Source organism: Balaenoptera physalus (assembly GCF_965194825.1).
Source record: "Balaenoptera physalus genome assembly, chromosome: 2".
Lineage (NCBI taxonomy): Eukaryota > Metazoa > Chordata > Mammalia > Artiodactyla > Balaenopteridae > Balaenoptera > Balaenoptera physalus.
In genome coordinates this window covers 127,420,003-127,438,638 of record NC_138883.1, presented here as the reverse complement: position 1 = coordinate 127,438,638, position 18,636 = coordinate 127,420,003, and the positions used below count along the sequence as shown (strand labels likewise).

Genomic DNA, 18,636 nt, shown 5'->3' with positions numbered 1-18,636 from the left:
TGATTTGAATCCTGCCATCATGCCCAGAAATAGCATCTCAGTGAAAGTCATTCAGGAATAGCCCCATATTTATAAAAATTTATAAAAAGTTTCACCTACCCCTGAGCTTTATTATTTTTAATCTTCTTTCTACATGAAGGTCACACATTTGACCAAAGGAGCCGTCTGCTTTTGAGAAGACTCTTTTCACTGTCCACTTGTCTTTCTTTCCCATTCTTCTGCCCTGTCAGCAATTTTAGTTTTATTCGTCCTTAAGCACTGGTTCTACCTCTCATCCTAGACACCAAAGAAATCTATTTCAAGTTTCTCTAGCCCTTTAACATCATGATTGTGTTTAGCTTTTGCCCAGCCTTCAAAACGATGTTGGTCAAAGTGTCACAAGCCTATCCACTAGAAGAATGTCTCTGACCACAAGAAGTCTCCCAGTAATTTTATTATTTAATGTTCATTGTCTTCTCTATGCAGAGCGTTCTCTCCACTTAAGGCCTCCATTCTCACTTCCCATCTTTCCTTGCAGTTGAACTCAAATTTTGTTTCCCTCAGAAGATTACAATGTGGGCTTGCAGGATGCAGGGGCCCTTCCCCCGTGTCTTTCTCAGAGGAAGATGTTTCTCCTCCCATCAGAAATTATTCTTGCTCTCTGTGCTCTGCATTTTGGCTTTTCCTGTGCCCACATTTGCTGTCTCCTTTGCAACATATCTCCCTCTTCGTTAGGCTCTTTCCTGTAGTCTTCCTATAGGAAAAAGAAAGTATCTGTATATAAAAGAGACACTCCAAGCCCTTCCCTTGGCTGTGCTGCCCCTAACTGTTGAATTCTCTTTTACAGCCATTTTCCTCAACCATATGTTTCTGGACACTGTTTCTGGGATGAGTATCAACCTGTAGCCCTTGCCTGTATCCTCGCAGGTGGGTGCTGGGGGTTGTGTGTGTAAATGTGGTGATCAGGGATTACTCTCCTGCATATCAAATCTTGGTCAGCTAGGTCTCGTGAATTGTGATTTTCCACCTTGTCATTGATCCTGAAGATAATTTTCATCTCTTTCCTCTTTCTCTAGTATCTAATTATTCATCAAGTCTTGCACAGTAATTTTGATAATGTATTGAAGACTCCTTTTTTTCCATGACCCTAGTTTGGAGCCCTCAAATGCAGGGATCTATGATCTGTCTTAAGTCTGTTATTATCCTCTGTTCTGGTTCCACTTGTGCAGTATGACCACTCCATTCTTCCTGTCCTTTCCAGGATGGGAGCCCCTAATGGCTCCAGAGTGCCTGCTGGGTGTGGTAGAATGGGGTGACTAGAGTTAATGTCCACCGTGGCTGGGATGCTAAGATTAAGAACCAGCTCCAGGATCTGGGGGGAAGTTCCTGTGGGCTGTGTCAATGGACATCTTCTCAGCCTCAAGGGAAGAGATTGGAGCTATTTTGAGGTTCTCAGTACATATCAGAGCCTTTGCCATTTGGTTAGTACAAGGGGCAGGATTTAGGGTTCTTCCTGAGAAAGTGCAAGAACAAAAGAAGTGATGGCCCTGGATGACTGTGTTGAGTATGGACTTGACACTGGGGCCTCGAAGAGTTGAAGAGCAAAGCTCTTACCTTGATAAGCCCAATTAGCCCTATGTTTACCCAACTTCAGTTTATTCTAATCCTTAGCACAGTGTTAACGTATTGGTCTCAAACTATTTCACTTGTAGATTTCCTCCCTTTGCCATGTTATGTATCCCTTTACTTCCATATATTCCATACTATCAGCCATAAATAGATGTTTTAAAACTGAGTTTTTTTATACTCCAATAAAGAGCTATTAAAAAAAAAAGTGAGTATTGATAGTGATTCTATTCTGATTGTGGAGATGGCCAGAGGCAGACAAGGACCTATTCTCTCCAAGGATACCAACACCATAAAGAATGCTGTGGGGCAAACATGGAACCATTAAAAACACTCATTACAGAGCGCACACAATGAGTGGGAGGGAGTAATTGTGAAATTGTGAGAGTCAGCAGGACACAGTCCATGGACTCTTCTCCCCCTTAAATCATCACTTTTACCCTGGGTAACTACACGGTTAAAAAGGAGAATCTCAGAAATAAGAGATGGAAAGAAAGAGTGGGTGTTAGAAAGAGGTTCTTGGTCTGCTAGTTAAGTAACACTGTGTTGTTGAATTTAAAAAAATATTTCAAAGCATGCTTTTTTATACAGAAAATTGTATTTCTTAGGAGGAGCAAGGGTGCTGTCTCGGCTAAAAGTCTACATTTAATGTGTACTCTCTTTTCTTGCCAAGTACCAATTAGAAATCAGGTTACATAGCCTATCAGTCAATTAGGGATGGAGATAAGGCTTTCTGAGTGTGGTGTAAAAACATAGATTTTATTTCTAAAAAAGTAAAAAGCTGAAATTAGCTAGAAAAGGAACAAATTTGACAGTTTAAAATCTAGAGAAGTGGTGGTGAGATTAGTGCTCTAGCCAAATTTCATTTACTGGGATGCTGAATCAACAGCAGAACAGACCCTCAAGAAGTAATGAGTTCGATATATCAGTGATTATTTTTTCAGGGAACTTGGATAATATTGGGATATGATGAAAATTAGGAGCCAAACATCAAATTCCAAATTAGGAGGAGGAGGTGGAGAGGTGGTTAGTTTAAGATCCTTTATCTCATGACCTTCTATGTCTAGAGAGCTCTCTTACACTGAAGGGAATCTGATCACTGCTCTATTATTACTGTTGGGCCTTGTTCCAGGAGTTGGAAACCATAGACTTTGGAACAATGCACCTTTCCATCTGCAGTTGTTCTGGACACATTCCAATGCATTTCTAGTTTGAATTTCTACATTGTTGCCAGTGTTGTCAGTTGATATTTAAAAGGTTATTATGATATTTTAAATATTTGATTAACATGAATTGTAAACTATGGTTTGTTAAGGAAGGAAAGGAAGGAATCCCATGAATTCTGGATAACTTTATCATCAAACACTTTTTTTTTTTGAATTGGCTAGAATGAATACAAATGCTCAGATTTTGGAGAACTCTTACAAAATGCATTGTATAACTTTCAACATTAGTAGTTCATGAATTTTCTGTAATCTAGAAAGATTTTGAAAAACTAGAGATTTCACTATTCCCAGATGCTAATTACATTTTATAAAACATAATTTTTGCAGAAAAAAAGAGCAAAATGCTTCATTGTTATGAATAGAACTTAAGAAAAAGGTTGATTTATCATAATGAAATCTTAAAATAAACAAGCTTTGGAAAACATTTATAATTCATAATATATCTGAGCTTCAGTATATTCTTAGCAAAAATATAGGTTATCACATCTCTGGCAGTTTTCTCCCATTCATGAGGTAAGCATTTCATGAAATTCTCTTTCTTCAACTTAATAGAGTCATTTTACTCTAAAACAGCTCCTTATGTTAACTTTTCTCTTCATAATCAACAATAGCTTACTTAAATCTAATGTAAATTCCATATTTTAGTTAATCTTGAATTCACTTGTCTCTGTGTGTTCAGCCTGCCTCTTATTATTTAACTGGGATGCTGCAAAGATGGGTACCATGACAGCTGGTTCCTTCACTTGGTAGAAAACAAAGCAATTATTAAAGGCATAGTTTATATTTTTCATAAGGAAATAAATTCACATTCTCATTTTGTCATGTAGTTTCCCAGTCTGTGTTGGCAGTACCTTATTGTTCTCTGAGCAGTTTCATTTAGAAAGAATTTGAAGGGCAGTATCTAGGCAGTGAATGGGGTCTAAGCCTTAATGTTCTACTACTGCTAACTGAGGGCTTGGGTTGAATGAATAATTTACATCCATAGATTATTATTTTTTTAATAAATTTATTTATTTTATTTCTTTATTTTTGGCTGCATTGGGTCTTTGTTGCTGTGCATGGGCTTTCTGTAGTTGTGGTGAGTGGGGGCTGCTCTTCATTGTGGTGCACGGGTTTCTCATTGCGGTGGCTTCTCTTGTTGCAGAGTACGGGCTCTAGGTGTGCAGGCTTCAGTAGTTATGGCATGCGGGCTCAGTAGTTGTAGCACGCGGGCTCTAGAGCGCAGGCTCAGTAGTTGTGGTGCATGGGCTTAGTTGCTCTGCGGCATGTGGGATCTTCCTGGACCAGGGTTTGAACCTGTGTCCCCTACATTGGCAGGTGGATTCTTAACCACTGTGCCACCAGGGGAGCCCCATCCATAGATTATTGAAAACCTCATGTTAGTAAGTAGTTTCAAGTTCTTTCACTGGACCTCTTCCAGAGTTGCTAATGAGTAGCAAATGGACTGATTTTGAATTCTAGCTCCTTCTATTTCCTTGCCTTCTTTCTGGTAGAGGTGCTAATAAGCAAGAATGCAACTAAAAGGCGTGAAGACAGAAGGGAAGAATTAAATGAAACTGGTTTTTAAAAACCTCTAAACAGATTTCCAATTCCAGCCAAGATGGAGTAGCCTCGTTCCTTCTAGTCTTCCCTCTTACAACTGAAAAACCCGGATCATAATCCAAAAACAGGAAGATTCTGAAGGTTGAAAGAAGAAGGTTGATTGCCTGTGGACCTCAGGACATGGGCAGTGACTTGGTATTGAGTTCCCTAGGTCTTCTTTTTGCCTTTCATGGGTTCCAGAGAGTATACTGGAAAGCCTACTGCCTAGAACTGCCAACAACAGAGAAAAAAAACTCCAAAAAAGCTTCTTAGCCAAATGATCAGGAGAAGGATGGCCTAACAGAAACAGAAACTTTTTGATAATACCTATCCTATTTCAGCCAAACACCAATCAAAAAAGGACATACCTCCCTCCCCATGATTTCAGCAGGGTCAAACAGGGAGCTAATCATCTACCCGCTACCCAGTAAAACAGGATAAAGAAGAACTGAACATCACCTCAGTCAACAGGATCTGACTGACATTTAAGGAACACTTCACCCAACAACAGCAGAATACACATTCAAGTGCCCACAGAACTTTCCCCAGTATAAATCATGTTCTGAGTCATAAGGCAAAGAATTCATATCATACAGTTTATGTTTTCTAACCATAATGGAATCAGACTAGAACTCAATACAGAAAATCAACAGGAAAATCTCCAAACACTTGGAAATTAAACAATAAACTTTTAAACAATCTGCGAGTCCAAGAGGATGTCTCAAAGGAAATAATGCTGAATGAAAACAAAAATGCAGCATATCAAAATTTGTGGGACACAGTTAAAAGAGTGCTAAGATGGAAAGTTATAGCACTAAATGCTTACATTAAAGAAAGGAGAGCTCTCAAATCTAAGTCCTTAAAAAGAAGAAAAGGCAGATCAAAATAAACCCAAACCAAGCAGATATGAGGACATTGTAAAGATAAGAGCAGAAATAAATGAAATTGAAAACAAGAAAACAGGAGAGAAAAGTTGATCAAATATAAAGTTGGATTTTCAAAAAAATCAATTAAATTGCTAAATCTTGGACAGGAATAACAAGAAAACACAAATCACCAATGTCAGGAATGAATTGGGAATTATCATTCCATGTCCTGCACTCATTTAAAGGAAAATAAGGGAATAGTATGAACGAACAGCTTTACACATAAAAGTTCAACAACCTAGCAAAAAAAAGACCAATTTCATAAAAATCATAAATTACTAAGACATACCCCAAATGAACAAGATCTGAGTATTCCATTAGTGACTAAAGAAATTGAATTTATAATTAGAGGTTCCTGAACAAGAAATCTCTGGGCCCAAATAATTTCACTGGAGAATTCTAGAGTACATTTAAAGAAGAATTAAATATTGGTAATACACAATTTTCTCTAGAAAGCAGAAAAGGAGGGAACAGGTCCTGACTCATTTTATAAAGCCAGTATTGCCCTGATACCAACCCAGAGAAAGACAGCACACAAGGAGAAACTAAAGAACAAAATCTCTCAAGAACATTGGCACAAAAATCCTGAACAAAATATTTGCACATCAAATCCAGCAATGTAAAAAAGGAATTCTACACCATGACCTGGTGTCATTTATTCTAGGTAGGTAAGACTGGTTCAGTAATCACAAATCAATTAGTAACTACCTTGTCAGTTGGCTAAATAAGAAAAAAAAAATCACATGTTATATCAATAGAGACAGAAGAGGCATTTGAAAAATACAACACTCATTCATGATAAAAATTTTCAGCAAACTAAGAATAGAAAATTTCCTTAACCTGTAAAGAGAATCTACAAAAAACCTACAGCTGTCATCATGCTTAATGGTGAAGGACTGACTGCTTCCCCCCTGAAATCGGGAATGAGGCAAGGATGTCCACTCTCACCTTTCTTATTCTAGCTACTTCAGTAAAGCAAGAAAGAGAAGGAAAGGGCATACAGATTGAAAAGGAAGAAATGAAAGTGTCCCTATTACTAGATGACACCATTGTCTATGTAGAAAATCCCAAGGAATCTACATAGAAAGTCCTAGAACTTATTAGTTCTAGGTCTTAGGATATGAGGTCAGCACAAAAATCAGTCACATATCTATATAGTAACAGCAAACATATGGAAACTGAGATTAAAATAAAAACATTCAAACTCACTCCAAGAAAGTTAAATACTTAGGTATAAACTTAATAAAACAGGCACAGAACCTGTATGCTGAAAATTATAAAATACTGATGAAAGAAATAAAAGACCTAAATGAATGGGGAAAACTACTGTTTGATAAATTGGAAGATTCACCATAGTAAGACATTGATTCAAATTGATGTATAGGTTTTATGCAATTCCTATCAAAATCCCAGAAAGATTTTTGTTGACATAGATAAATTTATTCTAAACCACATATGGAAAGGCACAGGGGCAAGGAGAGCTAAATAAAATTATCTTCAAAAAAGAAGAAAATAGTGGGAAGGAATACTCTCTACAATATTTGTGATTACTATGTAACCACAAGTCAGTGAGTTTTGGTGGAAGGATAGACATATAGATCAGTGGAATAGAATAGTGAATCTGGAACTAGACCCACACACATATGCCCAAATGATTTTTAACAAGATTCAAAAGCAATTTAGTGGAGGAAAGATGGCCTTTCTTTCTTAGGTGAAGGGTACATGGAACCTCCCTGTACATTTTTTTCAATTTCCTATAAATCTATAATTATCTCAAAATAAAAATTTTAAAAATTCTGAAGACTATGTGTATATATGTACACATATAAATATACATATGTAAATATAAATAAGTGAAACGTTTCTTTTATTTATTTATTAAGTGAAATGTTTCTTGAGACTATAACTTGAGAATTGAAAATATGAGTTTCAAAGTTGTGAGCTTGATACTGGTTATTCAAGTTTTAATCAAAGTTTCTGTTATTGTTATGTTGAAAATAATTTCCACTGTAGCTGATAACTGTATCTCAGTAAGGTAGCATAGTTTAAATTTTAAAAAAAGTGAAAAGAAATGGGAATAACAAAAGTCATCATCTGTCCATACAGCTTATCTAATTTTCTAAGTGAACTATCTGAGAATTTTCATGCTTAATCTTAGTATCAAATGCGGTTACTAAATGGCGAGGCCCTGAGCTGTAGTAAGTTGAGTGGAGAAGAGCACGCAGACTGTGCTATTTTTATATGCCTCATTCAGAAAACTGCACCTGCGTAGAAACCTGTCTCTTCAGGTTGTGCTGAGCTTTGCTGGTTTTTTAAGTGGGAGACGATCTCAGGCACACGAGAAGGGGAATTAAGTACACAGGACTTTACTTTTGGTGACTAGCACTCTTCTTTTCCCTCAGCTTCCTAATTTGTAAATATAACCTCCTTCCTACTTAGCGGGAAGAGCTGAGAAAGGACTTTCTTTCAAAGACACCTGAAATGTACTAGAAATGAGTGCTCAGTGTGTCCACATTCCTGTTGATGTGAGTGTGCTTTGTCATTCATCTCTGATGATAATCCAGTTGCTTGTTAAGACGGTACAACATAGATGTTCATAGGGAGGAGTGAATTGGCAGAGAATCATTGTCATGCCAGAAAATGGCCATTTCCTGTTAAGGTTGTCATGTTGCATTTTGCTTAGCAAGGAAACAGACAGAAAAACTAAAATGGTGTTCACTTTCCCCACAATTTTGAACTTTTTTGTTCTAGCATGGAATATTCATGGAGCTAATGAAATCTTATAGGAATGCCAAATTATATACTGGCATCTTTCTGAATCAGAAAACATTTATAATAATACCAATAATCTAGCACCTGCAATTCCAATAGATAAAAGATTGTACAGATAAACTTTAATAGCCATCTGACATAGAAGGAAACTGAGAGTTTAATTTCTCCAGCGCACATAACTTGCATGGAGCCAAGATTCAACCCCAACCTGAAATCTTTCTACTATGGAACTGAATGCCTTTTGGGTACAGAGGCTTGGGTTAAGGATTTTGGGAGGAGTGGAGATGGGAGGAAAGAGGAAAGGATATCCAGTCCATGTGTACCATCTGTTTTTGAGGAAAATAAAGTCCAATGACAATGTAATGGTGATGGAAAAGCTTAATATTTTATAGATGTTAGTTATTCTCAAATTAATATGTAATTGAAATTAAATCTCAATTATGATCTGACTTTTGGGTAAGAACATGATAAATTGATAAAGTTTATGTAGCAGAATAAATGGGTGAAAATAACAATAACAGATTGGGAGAAAAAGGTTAATTATGGGAACTTTCCTTACCAGGTATTTAAAAGGTAAATTGCAGCAAGGATGATGTAGTAAATCATGGAAGAGAAGAGAAAGTCCAGTAGGGCACACGTTCATATATGGAAGATGATGTTTCAAACCAGAGGCAAAAGGTTTGCTGTAAAAACTGTACTCGATTTTCTACCTCATGCCATTTATAAAATATCTTCCTTATAAAATCTTGCACATGTTTAAAAACTTGGGAAAAATATAAGAGTATATATGGACTGCATTTGTGAATTTAAGTTATAATCCTAGGGTAGAAAAGTTTTTTTTTTTTTTTTTTTTTTTTTTTTTTTAAGCAATACATCAAGACCCCACACTATAAGAGGAAATTTTTACTAATAAAAATTAGGTAAAGTATGTACGATACCCATGGCAAACAGTAAATATCCATTGTAGTAAAAGGACTCCTAGACTTAGAAGACATCAGAGAGCTGATTTTGGTAAATGACCCAACAGACAAGCTATAGAAGAAACATGGGTGTCAATAGTGTAGTGGAGAGGCAGGCAATATGGGTAAAATGCTTAGGGAAACACAGGGAAGCAGGAGGGACAGATCATTATTAATCCAGCATTACTAAGGCTGTAGGGAAGAGCACTTCTGAGCACTTGTAGGAGTACATGAGGGTACGTTAGATAATGGCCAGTTTGACATGAAATAGTGTATTTTAAAACTTGCATACTTTTAACTGAGAAATTGGATCATGAGAGTTTTCCTCTGGACGCATTTGTGTAATTGTTACAGTGATAGTTGTACCATTCTTTACAACAGTGAGAAACTGGTAAGTAACTAAATGCCCCAGTGGGGGAGGTTGTTAAATGAGGGTGGGTACTTTCAGACAGTTGAATACTGTAAGACTCCTCAAAGAATGAGGTGCATCCACATGATGTGGTCCACAATTACTTGTGAAACAGTGTGCATAGTATGAATATAAATTTGGAAGAGATATGTATATACATTGGACATGGTCAGGAAGGATATTCATCAATTATACTGTGTTTTATTTAACATTTTTGGAGAATGTCAGGGAGATGGGATAATAGGATAATTTCATTTATAATTTTTTTTTTTTAGTTTTATGGCTGAATGACACGTTTTCTAAGTGGAGGTTAGAAGTACTGGACAGCAGACTGGTGGGTCTTATGTCTCAGTATTTGGTAACAGCACTTGTGCCCAGTGGAACGTCTGCAATATTTATTCTCCTTCTTTCTCTGATAAGAATACATGGAAATCACTGAAAGCAAGTATTCATTGTGTTACAGGGAATTCAGGTCAGTTCACCCAAACCTTATGTATTTTTCGTTCTGACCCTAAGCTTGGAAATGCAAAGAATAAAAGATAAAAAAGTAGCAAGAAATTAAGACCATATATGTAGTGCTTGCTATGTGCCAGGTACTCGTATAACGTACTGGAGTCCACACACTCACCCTGCCCTCAGCCCTATGAAGTAAGTACTGTTGTCATCATGCCATTTCACTGGTGAAGAAACTGAGGCATCCATGAGATTTTTATTGCTGCAGACCCATAGCCAGCTGGGATTCGACTGGGAGTCTGTACTCCTTACTTTGGCTGTTTGCGTCTCCCACTACCTCTACCCTCCAAGTACCTCCGGGAATGCACGTGTGCATGTTCAGGAACTGGGAAGATTCCTTATAGCTTATCATCCAACTGGGAGGCTTTGAAAGGGGGAGAGGGCATTGTTAGTAACCATTATGGGACAAGCAAGAGTGAGCCAAGGCTGCCCTGGGAAAAGTGGGACTGCTGATCACTGTCATCAAATGAGGTGTGTCGTGTGTCTCATAGCCCAGGTCAGAAAGTGCCCTCCTCAGAAGAGTTCAGAAGAGGGAGAGCAGAGCCTAGGAAAAGGAGGGGCTTTGTGGAATGCCCTGAGGTAGTAGCGAGGTTGTCCTGGCAGAGGTCACACAGAGCAGGAGGGGCAGCCTGGGTGCTGCAGATGAGAGGTGGGAGATGGACCTCGTGAGGGGACATTAGACACAGGTGGCACCTTTGACCTTTCCTTATGCTGTTTCTCCTGCCAGGACCGTGGCCCTATCCTCAGGTCCCCACTGCACCTCCCCGTTATCTGCTTGGAGATCTTTTGGTCCTTGTAAGACCAGTGTGCCTTCTGCAGAGACCTTGGCATAGTGTCCCCAGATGGCAGCTCGAGCCCAGAACCTGGCACATCTGCGGGTGGTGAGTGCAGGGGGACACGAGTCATTTGGTCAGTCCCAGGAAGCTACCAAATGCTGTTTGAGTGAGGAGGTGAAGATACCAATACTGACCTGTAGGAAGCTTATTTTGTTGGTGAGGTGATTTAAAACAGGAGAGTGCTGGGGACAGAGACAGGTGAGCCTCCTGTGCAGGTGTGGAAGCAGTTGGCAGCAGGGTTTGTCTGTATTCAGATGAACCACTGGACGACTGCTCTTGTGTACATCCCCTTCTATTTTCTGAAGATAAAGAATAGATCTTATTTTAACCTCAATTTCCCCCTTTCTATTTTATAAATTTCTCTTAATCTTTTCCAAATAAATCCCCATATACTACTTTTCCCAACTTACGGTCTACACACACAAAGTATTTATTATTGAGAAGTACCTGATCAGTGAGAAAAGGAAGCTCCGTCCCTCCTGGTGCTCACATCTCCCCTACATCCTGCCTGTCTGGTTGGTATAGAAAGTGAATGAACTAATGCATTAATTTACTCAACAAATATTGATTGAACACCTGCTGACCCCATAATAGATTTCTGATTTCCCAGAAAAATGTTGCAACAACCAAATACTGTAAACAAGGAATTTCTTTCAATAAGGATAAAGCTATTTTGATTTTTTTAAAAGTTAACTCTTCCTTGTGCTAACTGATCCCAATTTTAGGAGATTCTCTCTCTCTCTCTCTGTCTCTCTCTCTCTATCTATCTATCTTTATTCTGCAGTAAATCAAAATATTTATGTTAGCAGGTACATGAGAACTGACCAGAAGAATCTCTTCCCGTTGGCTTGCAAAATTCATCTATGCTTTCAGTTTCTATCTTGATGAAAATATTTACATTGACCTAGCCAAAGAAATAAAATTTATCTCTATTTCAGAACATTTAAATGATTGATCTTGCTATACTCTTATTTTCCATATCCAGTCCTGTTTTGCATAGTGCGTTCTTCTTCCCCTGGGCTGTCACGTCATCACTGCATTGGAGGTCCCAGCCTTTTGAAGCAGACAGCAGAAACCACACAGACACGGATTATTTTTATAGTCAAACATTCCACAAGGAAGCGCCCATTGCCTCAGCTGTGTTAATGGGAATAAATATCCAGTGTTTCTTTGCTCCTCCTGAAGTGAGCACATTGACATGACCCAGAATGTCAGAGGGCAGTGATGGCCCCTGGAAGCCTGGTGGTGACACAGGAGGCTAACTGAGGAAATCAAGAAGATCAAACCCAAAGGGAAAAGAGGGTGCTTTGCCAGTTGTTGTCCTTCCTGGAAAATGCACTCGCTTCAGACCTAACCTGGCGAACACTGGCGACCGCGTCTGTGTGTCTGGGGGTTTCTCAGGCACCCAGCGTCTTCAGGCCGGTCCTCCCTCCAGATCGAGGCCTGTTGTTATCTTGTTATCCAGTCCTTCAGTCAGTATTCACTGAGCACCTGCTGCCTGCCAGTCCTCACAGGAACCGTGTGATGTCCAAATGGAAAAACTAGCTTAATTACTTTGCTCTAGGTCCCAAAGCTACCCTGTGCTCCTGACCCACAGCCCTTAGCTGTTGGCCTTTCCCTGGAGGAATCGACCTTCCTCCCGGAGGCCTGGGGCTTTCCCAGGCATAATGAAGGTGGCATGGTGTTTTCATCTCACTCTGGGTGGAAGATGTCTGGTAGAAACATGTAACTAACAATTTCAGAGGGAGTAATCCTCAAGACAGCAGTTCCCATCATGTTTTATTATTTCCTTCCCGATAAACTGTTGGTAAAGGAAATTCCATTATACCTCACTTTAAAACAAAGTATAAGAGTTGCCTTGTAATTTTATCATGTGGCTGGATAGTATATTTCTCTCCTGCTTTATACTAATGAAGAAATAATTTTCTGTAATTCCACCAAGGATACTGGCTTATGTAAGTAGCTTCTTTTTTTTTTTTCAATTTTTAAAAAAATTTATTATTTTTTTGGCTGCATTTTGGTCTTCATTGCTGCGCGGGCTTTCTCTAGTTGTGGTGAGCGGGGGCTACTCTTTTTTGTTGTGCGCGGGCTTCTCATTGTGGTGGCTTCTTTGTTGCGGAGCACAGGCTCTAGGTGCGCAGACTTCAGCAGTTGTAACACGCGGGCTCAGTAGTTGTGACTCACGGGCTCTAGAGTGCAGGCTCAGTAGTTGTGGTGCATGGGGTTAGTTGCTCCTGGGCATGTGGGATCTTCCCGGACCGGGGCTCGAAACTGTGTCTCCTGCATTGGCAGGTGGATTCTTAACAACTGCACCACCAGGGAAGCCCAGTAGCTTCTATTTTTTTGAAGGGCCTTCAAACATGATGGAAGTCTTTGTGTTAATGAATAATTAGATTTATTTATCTATCTATTGATCAATCAGAAGTTGATTTTTCCTTATAACCAACTAAAATTCAGTGTTGACCTCGTTCCCAGCACACAAATATCATTAACTATCCATTTTAGCCACTTTGTGCACCTCTGTAAGAACAGTCCTCAGTGGTGTGCTGACTCTCCTTCCCCTGTTCACAGCCCTCCCGTTTGTGTCTTCTGCTTATTTACTGAATTTTCACATTAACTGTTTGCAGTTAGTATTATTGTGTGTAGCATTTCATGCAGAAATTGAAATACAGAGTGTCAAGATATCAATATGGGGAGAAAAAGGTTGTAATGTTATGAGCTATTTCACAGGCAGGTGCAGAAATAGTCCTCCTGCTAGCCTGGTCTGCATGTCTTTGAATGCAAGTGTGGGCTTGTGTCTACCCTGCTTCCCATGTGTGTCCCCAGAAAGAACTTATTTAACTGTGAAATTAAAACAAGCCCCTGTCTAAACTCCAGAGTGAAGTCCAGGGAGCCGGCAAAGCTCAAAGTTTTATTCAACTTGAGAATTCAACAAGGATATTATTCTGGTGAGAGTTGTGTACAGTGAAAAATCATTCTCTCACTGGTGGGAAGAAGTCTTTTGAAAACTTGAGTTGAAATGAAAGGCTTGCTGTAGTAAGCGGTGCTTATTTGTATGTGTCTACTGGTTTGTTTTTTTATGCTATATTTTTGATTTATTATTGTTGTTTGGTGATTTCTGTTATTTTTTATTTAATAGGTCACATATTTCCTGCAAATAATTACATTTTTAAAACAAGTAGAATTGCAAAATCAGTGTTGATCACAAACATAACTTTTGGATGAAAATAGTATTATTGATTTGTTAAAAAGTTTAAAAAAGAGAGATTGCATCATTCATATTGGTGTTGCTGAGACTGAAAGAATGATATCAATAAGGCTAAATGTTGTACCCAAATTTTATTCATGATTGCTTGACAAGAGTTATTTACCAGTTTCTTTTGTAAGTGTGGTGCATGTGTGAATTCATTTACTGCTTACAAAGGTCCTATGAGGAAAGTATATTATTATTAACCCTTAAAATTTTTTTATTTTATTCAAGGATAGTTGATTTACAGTGTTGTATTAATGTCTGCTGTATAGCAAAGTGATTCAGTTATACATATATATACATTCTTTTCATATTCTTCTCCATTATGGTTTATCACAGTATATTGAATATAGTTCCCTGTGCTATACAGTAGGCCCTTGTTGTTTATCCATTCTCTTTATAATAGTTTGCGTCTGCTAACCCCACACTCCCAATCCTTCCCTCCCCTCCCCTTTCCCCTCGGCAACCACAGGTCTGTTCTCTATGTCCATGAGTCTGTTTTGTAGATAAGTTCATTTGTGTCATATTTTAGATTCCACATATAAGTGATATCATATGGTATTTGTCTTTCTTTGTCTGACTTCACTTAGTATGATAATCTATAGGTCAATCCATGTTGCTGCAAATGGCATTATTTCATTCTTTTTAATGGCTGAGTAGTATTCCATTATACATGTATACCACATCTTCTTTATCTGTCCATGGACATTTAGGTTGTTGCCATGTCTTGGCTATTGTGAATAGTGCTACTATGAACGTAAGGGTGAACGTATCTTTTCGAATAGACTTTGTTTGGATATATGCCCAGGAGTGGGATTGCTGGATCACATGGTAGTTCTATTTTTAGTTTTTTGAGGAACCTCCATACTGTTTTCTGTAGTGGCTGCACCAACTTACATTCCCACCAACTGTGTAGGAGGGTTCCCTTTTCTCCACATCCTCTCCAGAATTTGTTATTTGTAGACTTTTTAATGATGGCCGTTCTGACCAGTGTGTGGTGGTACCTCACTGTAGTTTTGATTTGCATTTCTCTAATAATTAGGGATGTTGAGCATCTTTTCATGTGCCTGTTGGCCATCTGTCTTCTTTGGGGAAATGTCTATTTCGGTCTTCTGCCCATTTTTTGCTTCGGTTGTTTGTTTTTTTATATTAACCCTTTTTTATGGATGAGGAGACAGAGGTGCAATTGGGTTGAGTAATTTTTGCCATGTCATACAGCCAGCAAAAAGTAAATGAAGATTTGAGTTCAGAAATTCTGAGCTCTGAATTTTTCTTCTTACCTTCTGGATCATACTTCTCATTAAGTCAGTCATTAATATGTGTGTAAAACCCAGGCAAAAATCGCAAAAAAGTAAAATGGCCTTAAAATGTAAGGGAAGAGCAATGTCCATGAGTGTCCTGTTGACTTTGAGTGAGATGAAGGTGGGTTCAGCCCCACCCCTGCCATTTGCACCCCCTCCCTGCCCCCCATGGCCTCAGACCAGGCTCTCTAGCCCTTCAGCTTAGTGTCCTTCTCTGTACAGTGGGATGCTGTGTGTGTGTGTGTGTGTGTGTGTGTGTGTGTGTGTGTGTGTGTGTACACTAGGAAACTGTAGCTTTCATTCTGTAAATCTTATTTTTCCACATGTTCCTCATCACCAAGTCAGTGGGTATTAGGGTTTCAGGAAATGGGACATCACCAACAGAAGAAAAATACATTATCTCAGCTTGGACTGTCAAAGCAGATATTTACTAGGCTTTTCAGGAATTCAGTGGATTTGAAAGCCAGGTTTTTCTAATTTCCTTTTGGGTATCTTGGTATTCCTTCCATAACGACAGAGAAAATACTCCTTTTGCTTTACATGGCTAGGCCATTTATGTGTTCAGTTTACACATCCGTTTTATAATATTTAGTGAATGCCTTTATGCTACAGGCCTCATTCTAGGTTTACATCTAGGGTTATATCAGGGAAGAGAGTCAAGTCCCTGCTGTGCTGGAGCTGACAGCCTGTGGAGAGACAGACAATAAGGAAGCATGTGAGTACAGCCCTGTGTGTCCTATGGGAACTCCTGCTCTGGAGCTTGGAGAAGCTGAGCAGAGCGGGAGTAAGGGCCTGGGGGCAGCAGTCAGGGAAGCCCCGCTTCGAGGCCGGAATTTGGGTGTGCACCTGGAGGACGTGAGGGAGCAGTTATGCCTGGAGGAAGGACACTTTGGGTAGAGGGGACGGAGAGTATAAAATTTTGCTTGAGGAAAGAAAGCAGAAACCATCAGATCCATTTTTGGCCCAAGGGTTTGTGGGGAGAAGTGAGATGCTGAGAAAGTGGAAAGTACCCCACTCATGCACAGGGCACTTTGGGGCCTTGTCCCTGGAGGCTTTAGGAACCCCCAGTTACCTTGACGGTTCTTCCACTGGAGCCATGCACAAAGGCTGCAGGCCTCCGGGAACCCCGGCCATTAGCTCTGTGCTTTTGTCTAATGGCGCATTGGAAAGATGGGGCCAGGTGGTGCACTGTCCTGCTCCCTGGCCTCCCCAGGTCTGTATATCCCAGGAGGGGGCGTCTGGACTGGGGTGGTGGGCAGGACTGTGAGACTGGGGGCTCCAGGGTTGTTGCCTACACATCACTTCTGAAGGCCAGTTGTAGGGAGTTAGTTACACTCTGCAGTCTCCAGGATGGGCAGTAGAGCAGTCTGAACACTGTGCAGCTGGGACCACTGAGAAGGCAGGGGCCCCGTGCTGTCCCGTCACTGCGCCCCACCCAGTGAGAAGGCAGGGGCCCCGTGCTGTCCCGTCACTGCGCCCCACCCACTGAGAAGGCAGGGGCCCCGTGCTGTCCCATCACTGCCCCACACCCACGGAGAAAGCAGGGGCCCTGTGCTGTCCCATCACTGCCCCCCACCCACTGAGAAGGCAGGGGCCCCATGCTGTCCCATCACTGCCTCCCCTCTACTGTTAAGCCAACAGATGCCATCTTGGAGAGGACTTGGAAAGGCAGGTGAGATCTAAAAGACTAGATTTTTTTAGAAAAGACTATAAGTATGTATCTTATAGGTAAATTATTGAATCAGACTTCTTTTACTCATGCATACTCAGTATTAGTGATACCTGAAGTGTGAACCTTCTTAAGGATAATCACACAGGAAGCTACATTTTCACTGCATATTTCAGTGTCATGTGAGCAAATTTATATAACCAGATGTATTTAAATTGCTTAGCACAAAACCTGGCCTATATAAAGAGCTAAAATAAAAGTCACCTGCTGGTGTGATATGGGCTAATATATCTAGGAAGGTCTGAGATATTCTGAAAAATGGCACACAAATGGAAACATGAGAGTTCTCTGAATTTGAAAGATTGGGAACAGTCCTAAAGCACCTGTGTGATGAGATCTGAAATAAATTAATGATGATTCTTCTAGATTACTATATCAGAGCCTTTTTGGAAATTTTTGGTAGTATGAACTAATCTTTCCCTTATGAATATCTTGCATTGCCAGTATGTGCAGTGTGGCCAAGGTGGTTACCTGCTCATAAAATCCACCGTCTCTTCTCTCCTGGACCTGCAGTAGACTACATTCCCCAGCCTCTCATGGAGTCAGGTGAACTTGTGCTTGAGTCCCTTAGAAGTGAGCCCCTTCTAGCTGTGGCCTATATATATACACCCTGTGTACATGCTGTATGGAGACAGTGCCCAGGCTAACCTTAGAAGCTGTGTGTTGAAGGTGACAGAGTCTCCATATACTTGGGGACCCAAATGAGTGGAGGGGACCACTTGCCTAGTGCAGTCACATAGGAAGAATTAAGCTTTGATGGTGTTAGGGTTTGGGGTCTCATTAATACAGCTAACCTAACTAATTAGCCTAACCTAATATAAGCAAGGTATGATAAACCATTTGACAGAGCACCCCTCAGCTTCTCCCTCATAAGAATGTCTCTCTTTTCTATTTAAATCTTACCTTTAGGTATGTGGTTGAGGGGGGTAAGGATCAATCTGGGTAACTTTGTGTTTTGACCATAGACTTAACAATTCTACTCAAAGATGGTATTTTAGTTAGTACAAATATTGTACTTTAGTTTCTCACACATGTATAGGTTAGAATTTCTGACACTGCGTATTATAATTTTGAACAAATAGGTAAATATATTGTGGGTAATGAAGGCCAAATTTCTTGTTGTCAGAGAAAGGAATGACAAATGAGGATGACAAAGACTAGAATGAACCCTGTGATCTGTGAGCACTTGGGTTTTTAATATACAGACACAGAGAGACATACAGGAATGGATGCAGATGAGCGAGATGCTGTTGTATGTGCATACACTTGGATGTCCCAGGCCTGTCCACTGAGAGCCCAGGAGACAGTGACACTTCAGTAGCAATGAGCACACCCAGCTTCCAGATCTTGGTTTCTAAATATTCTCCAATAAAAACCAGTGTTCCTTGGACTGATTGCAGGGCTGGGGCAGGAAAAGAACAAGATGAACCTAGAATATCTTTCTGTATTGGAGAGTAAGAAAGTGCTGAAAAGTGATGGGAACCTATTGAAAAAACATAGGAACCAAGTTGAAGTGGCCAAGTCTGGGA

The 18,636-nt window shown here is 39.8% G+C and overlaps 1 protein-coding gene across 2 annotated transcripts in view; it reads left to right on the top strand.

Annotated features, from left to right (window-relative positions):
• Window positions 1-18,636, top strand: part of GABRB3 (gamma-aminobutyric acid type A receptor subunit beta3) — a 250,372-nt gene that overhangs the window by 34,680 nt on the left and 197,056 nt on the right. The window lies entirely within an intron of this gene.